This window comes from Paramisgurnus dabryanus, chromosome 12 (genome assembly GCF_030506205.2).
Source record: "Paramisgurnus dabryanus chromosome 12, PD_genome_1.1, whole genome shotgun sequence".
Lineage (NCBI taxonomy): Eukaryota > Metazoa > Chordata > Actinopteri > Cypriniformes > Cobitidae > Paramisgurnus > Paramisgurnus dabryanus.
The window spans coordinates 36,567,457-36,579,388 of NC_133348.1; the positions used below are offsets into that span (position 1 = coordinate 36,567,457).

Consider the following 11,932-nt stretch of genomic DNA (forward strand, 5'->3'; position numbering starts at 1 on the left):
GGTTATTTTTTACCCATGCTGGGTAAATATTAGACAGATCACATGTTGGGTTATAAATAAACCTATGCTGGGTTGATTCAACTAATGTTTGGGTTAACAACAACTCAGCATAGGTTTATTTTATTACCAAACATGTATATTTATATTTGTATATTATATTTACCCAGCATAAATAACCCAACATAATTTAGAGTGTTGGGTTATTTTGGTATTTAGCAGCCCAGGTCAAAAAGACGTAGTATTTAATGTATTAAAATATACTTAAAATACAAATAGTATGTTTATAATACATTTGTATTTCCAACATACTTATTTGAAGTGTATTAAAAATACGTTAAATTGCATTTAAACATATTTTTTAAAAGTATACTAGAAGTACACTTGTAATAAATATATACTTAAGTACATTTTTAAGAAATATGCTAAACTTAAGAATATTTTAAATGTATTTATATTAAGTGTACTAGAAGTACATTGGTAATAAATATATACTTAATTACATTTTAAAGAAATATGCTAAACTTAAGAATATTTTTAATGTATTTATATTAAGTGTACTAGAAGTACATTGGTAATAAATATATACTTAATTACATTTTAAAGAAATATGCTAAACTTAAGAATATTTTTAATGTATTTGTATTAAGTGTACTAGAAGTACATTGGTAATAAATATATGCTTTATTACATTTTTAAGAAATATGCTAAACTTAAGAATATTTTTAATGTATTTATATTAAGTGTACTAAAAGTATGCTGGTAATATATATATATGCATAATTACACTTTTAAGAAATATGCTAAACACAAATGTACTTCTAGTGAAGTTTTAGTATATTTGGATAAAACATACTTTTTTCAAAACATGATTCATTAATTGTAATAAGCTAACATTGAACTTTCCTCAAGCATTTCAACATTATATCATTCCGATTGCACAATAAGCTATTTTTTCAAAGATTTGCTTAAAATCTTACGTTTGCTAGTGTTTAATTTCAAACAACACACGTGACACACGTGACTAAACCTGATTGGTTGTTGTCATAGTAACACGTCACGGTGCTATTTGAAACTTGTTCAGTTTAGTTCAGTTGTTCACGGTGCATGCGGTTGCTTGCATTAAACGTATAAACTGTTAAATTAGATGGCGACTCTGCATTAAACGTATTTATTTAATTAATTGGCGATCATATTTCACCAGAGGACTAAGATAAAACAACTCGATTTAAAATATGAGCAGTTTTAGTGGATCTGACGTTGAGGGAAAAAGTATTTCGCTTTTTGTTTGGAGATGAACGAGACAACACGAGGGTAAGTGATGACAGATTTTCACATTTCTTTATTTAGTTAACTATTAAATAAGTAAAACATTACATTACATTTAACCCAGCTTCTTTATGTAATGTTATGTCTGTGTTGCGTGTGGTAATTGGAACATCTTTATTTTCTGACTAACGTTAGGCATTTCTCTTAAGCATTTCAGAAATCATTAAAACCTTTCTTTTTTTTTAGCACTGCGACATAAATATGACCAATCAGATCCCAAGTAGACAGGAACAAATGAAGATATAGCGCATAGAAAGACTTATTCTTGGTGGTAAGTTTGTTGTTGCTATTTGATTTCACGTTTAAGTTTTTCTAATGTTTCTCTTGCAACGCTAACGTTAGTTTAAAATGAATGTTTGAGCTGTCTTACCTGAAAATACCATGATATGACCATATGGTTATTATAACTCCAGTAATGTTCAATGGCTAATGTTTATATCAGTTCAATCTTGACAAACTTATTGTCTTTTTGTTTATTTTTAAATGTATTTCTAATTACATATGGACACAAAAATGACATTGTAAGAAGGGATACTTTTATGAGAGATTGTAAAACTGCCGAGGCTGGGTTTGATTATATTATATTGTCTTAATATATTGTACTCGGGGTAAGTAAATCTTAAAACGAAAACAAATCATTAATCATCATTTACCTGCCTGTTGTTTTTCAGATCAACTGCTATTGACATTTTTGAATCGGGGCAAATGTGGAGTGAAGAAAAACGTTTGCAACACATCCATTCCAGGTGGCTAATTTCTGTCCTTTTGAATTATTCTTGTAAAAAACGTTTTTTTATTGTAAAGCTGTAAGGGACTTGACCTAGTCATCATTGCACCATTTGGCAGGGCACCAGACTAACTTTTTTTACTAGGAGCACAGTGGCCCCCAACTGAAAATTTTAGGGGCGCAACCAGAAAATTTAGGGGCACACACGGTAAAACAACATGCTAACCAAATATTCACATGTCTACTAATTTAGACTGTATTACTAATAAATACTTTAATTATAGATTCAGAAAGTACAATGTGCTGTTTCAGATTAGTGTCATATCCACTGATCTATATAAATGACTGGATTGCGCATGACGTCACACTTGTGAAGCCACCACGCCGCCATGTTGGTATACCCAAACGTTCTATTTAATCAATGGACGTTATCAGATTTTAATGATAAAACATCACTTTACTCGTCTTCGTTTTTATATCTGAAGTTACCCTGTACATTATTACAACACAAACGTCCAAAGCATGTAAATAGTTATTTACTGAAAGTTGTACATTTTGCGTTTTAAACAGTTATTATACATTCATCTTTATTACAGTATCAGATCAGCAGACAGACCGCAGCATATTTAGTATTAATGACAATAAACGTGCTCATTTTGAAATCTATATAAATAATCATGCTTTGTACAGTATGTGCATGCAATAATTTGCTAGTTTTGTAATTATGTTATCTTAACTTACAAGTTACCTAAACTTATTTAGAGATATAACGCTGACCGTCACAGTGTAGCTGAATGTCAAAAAAAACTTTATTTATACCCGTGTCATTAGCAAATGCAGCAGACACACTCACCTTAACGTTTTTTTATAAATCCGTTATCCTGCCCGATTAAAACATAAACATTGCAAATAACACTAGAATTAACAAATACTTAATGTACACATATCCTAAAAATTAACCTTGTGTAACTGATACGCTGTAAAGGGGGTAAATTTTGATCATGATTTTGAATGGAAGTCAATGACGCTCTCTGCCGGTTGGGTATACCAAGATGGCGGCTCGAACTCTGCGCTGGCTTCACCTCACGCAGTTACGTCAAGCGTTCTATGCGCAATCCAGTCATTTATATAGATCAGTGGTCATATCACAAAAAAAAGGTCAAATTTGCTGGTCGCACATGTTCGCACATGTAAAATTCAGTGGCACACTCTCAAATTTAGGTGGCAAAATGCCACCATTTGATAGCAGTCTGGAGCCCTGTTTGGCATCATTTCTGATTTCCTTAAATCTCCTTAAACAGAGGTGAACCTTAAGTTTGCAAGACCACAATAGACAAACAATGGAAAATGATCTAGGTTCAAATAAAACACAATGTGATGTCATGAGAGGCTACACAGTTTTCAGCAGGATGGCTCAAGTAGTGTGAGGAGACAAAGTTCAAACAAAACAAGGATTTTATTATAGTTTTTGGGAATTAACAACAAAAATCATTCTGGCATCTTGTTGACCTTCAAGCATCAAACTTCAATGAGGTCTCTTCTCATAGTCCTGATTCCCTCAGGTAAATAAACATTCTTCTATTCTTACTTCAGTCCATGTAGATTGTGGTCAACCCAGTAACAAGCCCTTCTTCAGTCTGATAAGGATTTCCAATGGCAAGGTTTTTCCAATGTTAGTTTCTCCAGCTTTTGTGTTCCTCTTCTGCTAGTGCAGCTTAGAGTTTTATTTCTCAAACCCCACACACACACTGATTGTGTCTCTCACCCTTAAAAAGCCTTCAGCTCATCAGATCCTAATCAGTCTCAGCTGTGTGGGAATATTGATTTATTTGAGGGGTGACGTTCCCGACTAGCCCAGCAGATGGAGCCATAGCTGTTTGTGATTGAAGCCATCTCAGAGAAATGTACCGTCCCTCCAGGACACAGCCTCTAGTGACATCACACATTCCTCCCCTCGAGACCGACGTCCTCGTCGGGGTAAAGGCAGAGAAGAAGGCATCACGCCGGGAGAGGGCATCTGCATTGCCGTGGTGCTTGCCAGCCCTGTGTACAACAGAAAAGTTAAACGGTTGCAAGCTCAAAAACCATCTGGTAACTCTACTGTTAGTTTCCTTGTTCTTTGCCATCCATTGCAAAGGGGCGTGATCAGATACCACAGTGAAACGTCGACCCAGGAGATAGAACCGCAGGGACTCCAGGGCCCAGGTTACAGCAAGACATTCCTTTTCCACGGTTGAATAATTCTTCTCCCTTGGAAGTAACTTTCTGCTTAGATAGAGAATAGGATGTTCTTCACCGTCGTGTGCCTGGGTGAGGACAGCACCTAGACCCACCTCTGATGCATCCGCTTGGACAATGAATTCTTTCTTAAAGTCAGGCGCCACCAGGATTGGACTGGAGCAGAGTGCTCGCTTTAGGAGGCTTGCTGTTGCCGCTGACTGGCCTCTAGGTGTTCACGCATCATGGGATAGATGGCCTTCATTCTGTCCCTCATGTTCCCGACATGCTCGATCAATGTTCGCTGTTGGCATGGCTGCTCTTCCCAGGCCTCCTTGGCGATGTCGAGCAGTCCTCTGGGTTTGTAGGAAAGCAAGAGTTCGAATGGTGAAAAACCAGTAGAAGACTGAGGTACCTCTCTCACCGCAAATAGTATGTATGGTAACAGCTGGTCCCAGTTGCGTCCATCTTCCCCAACTGCCTTCCGTAGCATGGATTTTAGTGTTTTGTTAAAACGTTCGACTAAGCCATCCGTCTGGGGGTGATAGACTGAGGTTTTCAGCTGTTTAATTTTCAGTAACGCACAGAGTTCTTTCATCACCCTAGACATAAATGGAGTCCCTTGATCTGTCAATATCTCCTTTGGGATTCCCAGACTAGTTGAGAGGAGGAACAGCTCTTTGGCGATTTGTCTGGATGTAGCCTTCCTCAGTGGAATGGCCTCAGGGTAACGGGAAGCATAGTCCAGGATGACTAGGATATACTGATGTCCCCTGGAACTTCTTGGTAAGGGCCCAACTATGTCTAACCCAATCCTCTCAAATGGAGTTCCGATAATGGGCAGGGGAATGAGCGGGTTTCTATATGTGGGTTTTGGCGCCACCTGCTGACACTCAGGGCAACTACGGCAGTAGTTCTCTATTTCTCTGTGTACGCCTGGCCAAAAGAACCGTCGCAGGATTCTTTCCTTAGTCTTCTCTATGCCTAAGTGGGCCCCTAGCAGGTGCGTGTGTGCTAGGTTGAGTACGTTGGCCCGATACGGCTGTGGCACAAGGAGCTGTTCAAGCACTTCATCATTTTTCTTTACTACCTGATACACTAACCCTCTATTTATTGCAAAATGGGGGTAAGTGGGGCTTGTCCTATCACCTAACACTACTCCCTCTAATACCTGCACATTTCTTAAGGCATTTGCAAGAGTGGGATCTTGTAATTGAGCCATACCATACTGGCCTGTGAGAGGGGGAAGCTCTTGGGTGGCTTGGACGTCTTCGTCACTAGGGACCGGAGCACTTTCCTGGGCCACTTCATCTTCTCCCGTGTCCGGACCAGCCTCTGTGTCAGTCTGGTCATCTGCCACTCCTGCCAGGGCCCAGGTGGGCGTGAGTGATTTAGAGGGTTGCACTTGAGCATTCTCAGGGTAAGTTTTGTCTCTCCGTCTACGAGGTACTCGGATTAGCCTCTCTTGAGTTTCTCTCCAGAGTGGGTAAAAGGCTGGGCAGTCTCGCCCAATTAGGACAGGGACAGGGAGGGATTCAACCACCCCCGCCGCCGTGAGTATGGTGCCCCGGGTGGTGGTCATTGTGAGTTCCGTAACGGGGTAGTCTCTGGTGTCTCCATGGACACAGGAAACAGGGAGGATTTTCCCTGGGGTCAGACATGATGGGCTTACCAGGTCCTTACGCACCAGGGTGACCCGGCTACCTGAATCTAGTAAGGCCTCCACATCCTGTTGATTCACCGTCACCGGGCAGGTGGGGGGTCGATCTGAGCCCCCATCTACGACTCCAATGAGCGAGGCATAATGGTGTGCGGGTGGTGAGCTGGAGGACTCAGCAGTGGGCATAGGTTCATCCGCTGGTTTCCCGCACTGCCAAGAGATATGTCCCATCTCCCCACATCGGTAACACTGTCGAGCTTCACTCTCTCGCTGTACTCTCCCTGAACCCGACTGGTTTCTGGCTCCCCCTGGAGCTGGGATAGGTCCTGACATGGCTGGGCTCGAGACCTTGGGGTTCTTTAGTCGAGCTCCTCCTACCTGCAGCGGGGACGAACTCCTGGGGTCTTTCCGCGAAGCCCGCAGCATCTCCGCTGTAGCCTGGTATCTTTCTACGGCTTCCACGGTCAGATCAGCCGTGTTCAAGGCCTGCTGACTAATAACCCGCTTCGCCTCATAAGGCAGGGCACGCAAGTAACGATCCACTACAATGGCCTCCACCGCTGGCCTGGCGTATTCCTCTGCGGATCTAGCCATTTCCTTGTGATCCGGACAAGTTCATGCATCTGCGCCCGAGGAGGCTGGTCTGGTTGGAAGGTCCAGCTGTGGAAGCGCTGGGCCATACTAAACTTGGTGAGCCCATTTCTACTGAGGATCTCAGACTTCAGGGCATCATAGTCAGTTACCTGGTCGGGGCCCAGGTCCCGGACGGCGTTCAGCGATTCCCCAGTTAAGAAGGGGGCTAACAGGCCAACCCACTGCTGCTTGGGCCAGGCTTCCCTAGTTGCCGTGGCTTCAAAGGCATGCAGGTAAGCCTCAATGTCATCGGTGGACCCCATCTTAGATATAAAATCACTTGCCTTTATTGGGCGGGCATTTTGGACGATCATCCGTCTCTGCAACTGCAGTTCCTCTGATTTCAGAAGATTGGCTTTCTTTTGCTCCTCCAATAGAGCGGCGTTTGCTTGCATCTGGGCTTGCTGGCCAGCAACAAGGGCTTTCAAAATTTCCTCCATTTTATTCGGTGGGGGGTTTACGGCCAACTTGGAAAACTGGGTGATCAAACTTTCAGTATCCTCCTCTGACATGCACTATTGAAGCTTGAGCAATGCCCGCATTCTCCACCATCTGTGATGTCATGAGAGGCTACACAGTTTTCAGCAGGATGGCTCAAGTAGTGTGAGGAGACAAAGTTCAAACAAAACAAGGATTTTATTATAGTTTTTGGGAATTAACAACAAAAATCATTCTGGCATCTTGTTGACCTTCAAGCATCAAACTTCAATGAGGTCTCTTCTCATAGTCCTGATTCCCTCAGGTAAATAAACATTCTTCTATTCTTACTTCAGTCCATGTAGATTGTGGTCAACCCAGTAACAAGCCCTTCTTCAGTCTGATAAGGATTTCCAATGGCAAGGTTTTTCCAATGTTAGTTTCTCCAGCTTTTGTGTTCCTCTTCTGCTAGTGCAGCTTAGAGTTTTATTTCTCAAACCCCACACACACACTGATTGTGTCTCTCACCCTTAAAAAGCCTTCAGCTCATCAGATCCTAATCAGTCTCAGCTGTGTGGGAATATTGATTTATTTGAGGGGTGACGTTCCCGCCTAGCCCAGCAGATGGAGCCATAGCTGTTTGTGATTGAAGCCATCTCAGAGAAATGTACCGTCCCTCCAGGACACAGCCTCTAGTGACATCACAACAATTATCAATGTAAAACATATCCTGTAATACACACAGGTTGCTTTATTTCATGAGCCTGTTGTAATCCTATCTTCATTCCCACTTGTAGAGTGCTCTGACAGATAAAACTGACACACTTGATGAGGACCAGTGTTTGGAATAACGCCGTTTAAAAGAACGGCGTTACGTAACGACGTTCATTTTTCAGTAACGGGCTAATCTAATTAATTACTTTTCCCGCCGTTACAACGCCGTTAACGTTACCGGACGTTAAATGCGGTGCGTTACTATGCACTGACTTAACATGTGTGATCCAAACGCAACCCTGGCTCACACAGCTAGTGAGGAGGTAGGTTAATAACGAGATAAGCGATTATGATTGGCTAAGGCAGAGTAATGTGTTTCATGGTAGCCAATCAGAGCCAGTGTTGTTATACACATGCCAGCGCACGCGCCTGCGGCGACACACACACAGGGCGAATTCCAATCGAAAGTGATGATCACTATGCCCTAATTCCCTTCGAAGATCAAATCTCTTGATGTATAAACTCTAGATAAAGTTGCGCAATGTTGTCTGATAGTGTGGCTAATTAAAATACACTTGGTGATAAAATACAGCGTCTTTTTCTGTTTATTTGGATTTTACATCCCCTTCGCGAAGTGCCCTTCAAGGGCGCACAAACGGCATTTGGAATTTACCCACACACACCGAACAGCTAAACAGAGATTCGCGGCAGCAGAAGAGATGGCGAGTCAGGAGGAGCAATCCGATGAAAAGTTGGCATTTTCAAGGTGGAGATATACTTCAAATTCATTATGGTCAAAGCAAGAACGTGCATGTAATGTGTACATTATGTCCGGGAGCGAAGACTTTGTCGACATCCGTTGTAAGCAACTCTAATTTAATGAATCATATTGTTAAACTGTTTACTTTTTTAATGAAGAAAACGAAATACAGTAGCCTATGTCTTCCAGACTATTTATCTCAGTTTGATTTATTTAATTTGCTACAGTTATTGCAAACACACTTTATATTATTTAACTGTTTACTTTAAAAGAAAATACCTGAAGTACAGAATGTCTACCAGACCAGTTGTCTGACATTGGGAGTTTGATTTATTTAATTAAGAATACGACTACAGAGCAAACACACTTTTTGTTGTTTAAAAGTTAACTTTTGTGAACAAAACACTTGGAAGTACAGGTTGTTTACTTGACCAGTTGTCTCAGGTTGAGAGAGTTTTATTTAATTTAGTTTGCTGAAGTTAAATGCACTTTATATGGTGTAACTGTTTACTTTTCTTACAAAGATAATACTTGAAGTGTAGGATAAAACTCTTGCTGTCTGTTGACGTGCAATAAATATGGAAAGTTATGTATGAACACCTGTCTGTTCTACTCATTTCAACTGACATGTGAAAACTGCTAAAAAAATACAAATTCTTTGACATATAGCAACTTTTTTTTAACCGTAACGCAAATAGTTACTTTCCCTGGTAACGAGTTACTTTTATTATAGAGTAATTCAGTTACTAACTCAGTTACTTTTTGGAACAAGTAGTGAGTAACTATAACTAATTACTTTTTTAAGTAACGTTCCCAACACTGATGAGGACACAGTCAAAGCTTTAAAAGGTAAACTGAGAAGTTAACAAAACTTCCATACATGCATATCTATGCCAATTTATTTTAAACATGGATATCCAAATGTTCATTCATTATTGGTTAATTGGTATATTCTGTTTCCTTTTCACAGCCCGTGTGATAAAGCAGTCTTCAATGACTACGGTGTCTGAATTGCAAGAAGAAGTCACCCTCCACTTAAACATGTGACATCTAAACTGTTTTGTGTTTTAGTTCAGCTTTTTATAGGTTTATCTTAAGTTGGTTAAAGGCAGAGTGCACTATTTTTGAAAGCCAATGTTAACATTTGAAATTACCTAAACAAACATGCCTCTACCCCAATAGAATCTGGACCTACGCGTTGGACATACGCAACCCCGGCAAGGATGTCAGTTAGTAGACACGCCCCTTACTGCTGGTTGGCTACAAGTGTGTTTTGGTAGTCGGCCCAATTTCCTTTTCCAAAGCGTTTTTCAAACATTGTGCACTCCGTCTTTAAATTGCACTTAAACATTTTTTTTCATTAACTTTTTATGCAGAGAATTACATTATGATTATTATATAATCATTGCTTATGAATATTTAGTGATTGCATATTCATAGTGTACTTTTCATTAATACATTTAATGTTAATGTTGTACAATTTGATAGAAGTAGCTCTGTAATTGCATTTCTCTGATATTTGTTTTATATTGTTTCTCTTTGGTCAAGAGATTATGTATGTCTCTGTGCTTGATTAATTTACTTTAGATATTTTTGTAATGTACACAACACAATATGAAGTATATTAAATGGTTCTGTATTCAAAATATGTGTATGTGTCTTAATATTTAATGATTTTAATATAACATTTTAAATATTAAAAACAGCTTTATAATAAAATAGAAGTGTAATGCTAATACATTTCTATTAATGTAATGCTAGTATATTTCTAATATGCTGAAGTACTATTAAAGTGTTCTTAAAGCACAGTTAAATTAAGCTTTAAATGTATTCTAACTGTATTTTTAAGTGTATGAGAAGTGCATTTCAAATGAATTTTAAAGAAGTACACTTAAATTGCACTAAATATATTTGAAGTTGTTCCAATTTAACACAATTTCAATATATTAAATATAATGCAAATAGATTAAAATTGACTTTAAATATATCTTGAAATGCATTTAATATATTTGAAGTGGGTTCAATATAATACATTTAATATGCATTTAGTATAGTAGCTTTTAAATATATTAAGTATGTCCCAAAAAATACTATTTAAATATATTTCTTTTTCACCTGGGAGGACTATATAAAAACTAACTTTATTTAAAAAAAAACTCTTATTCTCCTCTTATTTTCAACATTTTCAGATTTTGGCAAGGTGTAGGTACACTTTTGACCACCACAACCATGATATTACGCTAAAGACTAAAACTATACTAAAACTAAATAAAAACTAAAAGTAATGATTTTTTTTTTAAATAGAAACGAAATCAAAACTATTTATGCCCCACTAAGAAGAACTAAAACTAAACTGAAATAAAATAACAAATTACATAACTAAATAAAAATAAAAACCAATTTTTTTTTTTTAAACTATAATAACCCTGGTTGGAGCTACACTCTACAGTACATTCTGCATACAGAGCACTTGTTGGGATAATAAATTAACCTGTGCTGGGTTGATTCATTGCAATGCTGGGTTGTTTAACTCATAGTTGGGTTAACAATAACCTAATATAGGTTTATTTTTTAACCCAGCATGTGTTATTTACTCAGCACTGGGTTAAAAATAGCCCAGCAGAATTAAGAGTGCTCTTGAGCAAGCAACATGCAGGACGTGTAATGTACATTATTCCAAATGTATACAAATTCAAATGTATGTCTTAAATTTATTAGGAGTTTTTAAAGTTGTTAAAGCTCTGCTTTTGAAAAGTGAACATAAAAAGTGAACATAATCTGTCCTGGGAAGCTGGCCATGTGGTCACTGATTTAGTAGGATTTTTTATATTCAAGGGGGAGACAGAAGTGCATATAATTCATGTAAATACATCAGTTTCTTCATTAGCATGCACATGGCTAGCATTTCCCTTTACGGAATTCCCTTAAGGCACAGCAATTACCTGGTCAATTTGCCGGATAAGCTCATTTGAACTGTGTATGGCCTGTTTAGAGGGGTAAATGACATCTGACGGCTTCAATATTCCACTTACAGTAGCCTATTCTGTCATGTTTTTTGTCTTGGCAGTTGGCATGTTTATGCTAATTGCATTTTTAAGAGACTTTAACTCTCAGGGATCAACTCAATCACTGTGCAAAGAGACTTTGATTTCTCTGCTGATTTTGGACATATATGATTTATACAAAGTGTTAAAAATGTATTTTTTGTGGCCACTCCCAATTAAAATAGAGTATTGTGCTTTTCGCAATACTTTTTTTTTATCTCCATCAGTGAAGTCAGAAATGAGTCACAAACTTAACTGTAACTTAACAAATACTTGTCATAGAAACAAAATATAAATGTCTACATAATGCATGGAATGTCTACTTTTAAATTTGATGCTGTGAGTTGTTTTATCCAAGTGCAGGAAATATGACATCTTAGAAAGCAAAAGTGTCTTAGAAATTCTAAATCAATATATTGTTTTATATAAATGAG

General features: G+C 38.4%; 1 long non-coding RNA gene across 1 annotated transcript; it reads left to right on the forward strand.

Moving 5' to 3' along the window:
• Positions 1-784: 784 nt before the first annotated feature.
• On the forward strand, positions 785-7,816 carry LOC135745472 (uncharacterized). Its single transcript, XR_010531260.2, has 3 exons — positions 785-1,597; positions 1,998-2,072; positions 7,778-7,816. It is a non-coding gene; the product is annotated as an uncharacterized lncRNA (long non-coding RNA).
• Positions 7,817-11,932: the final 4,116 nt, after the last annotated feature.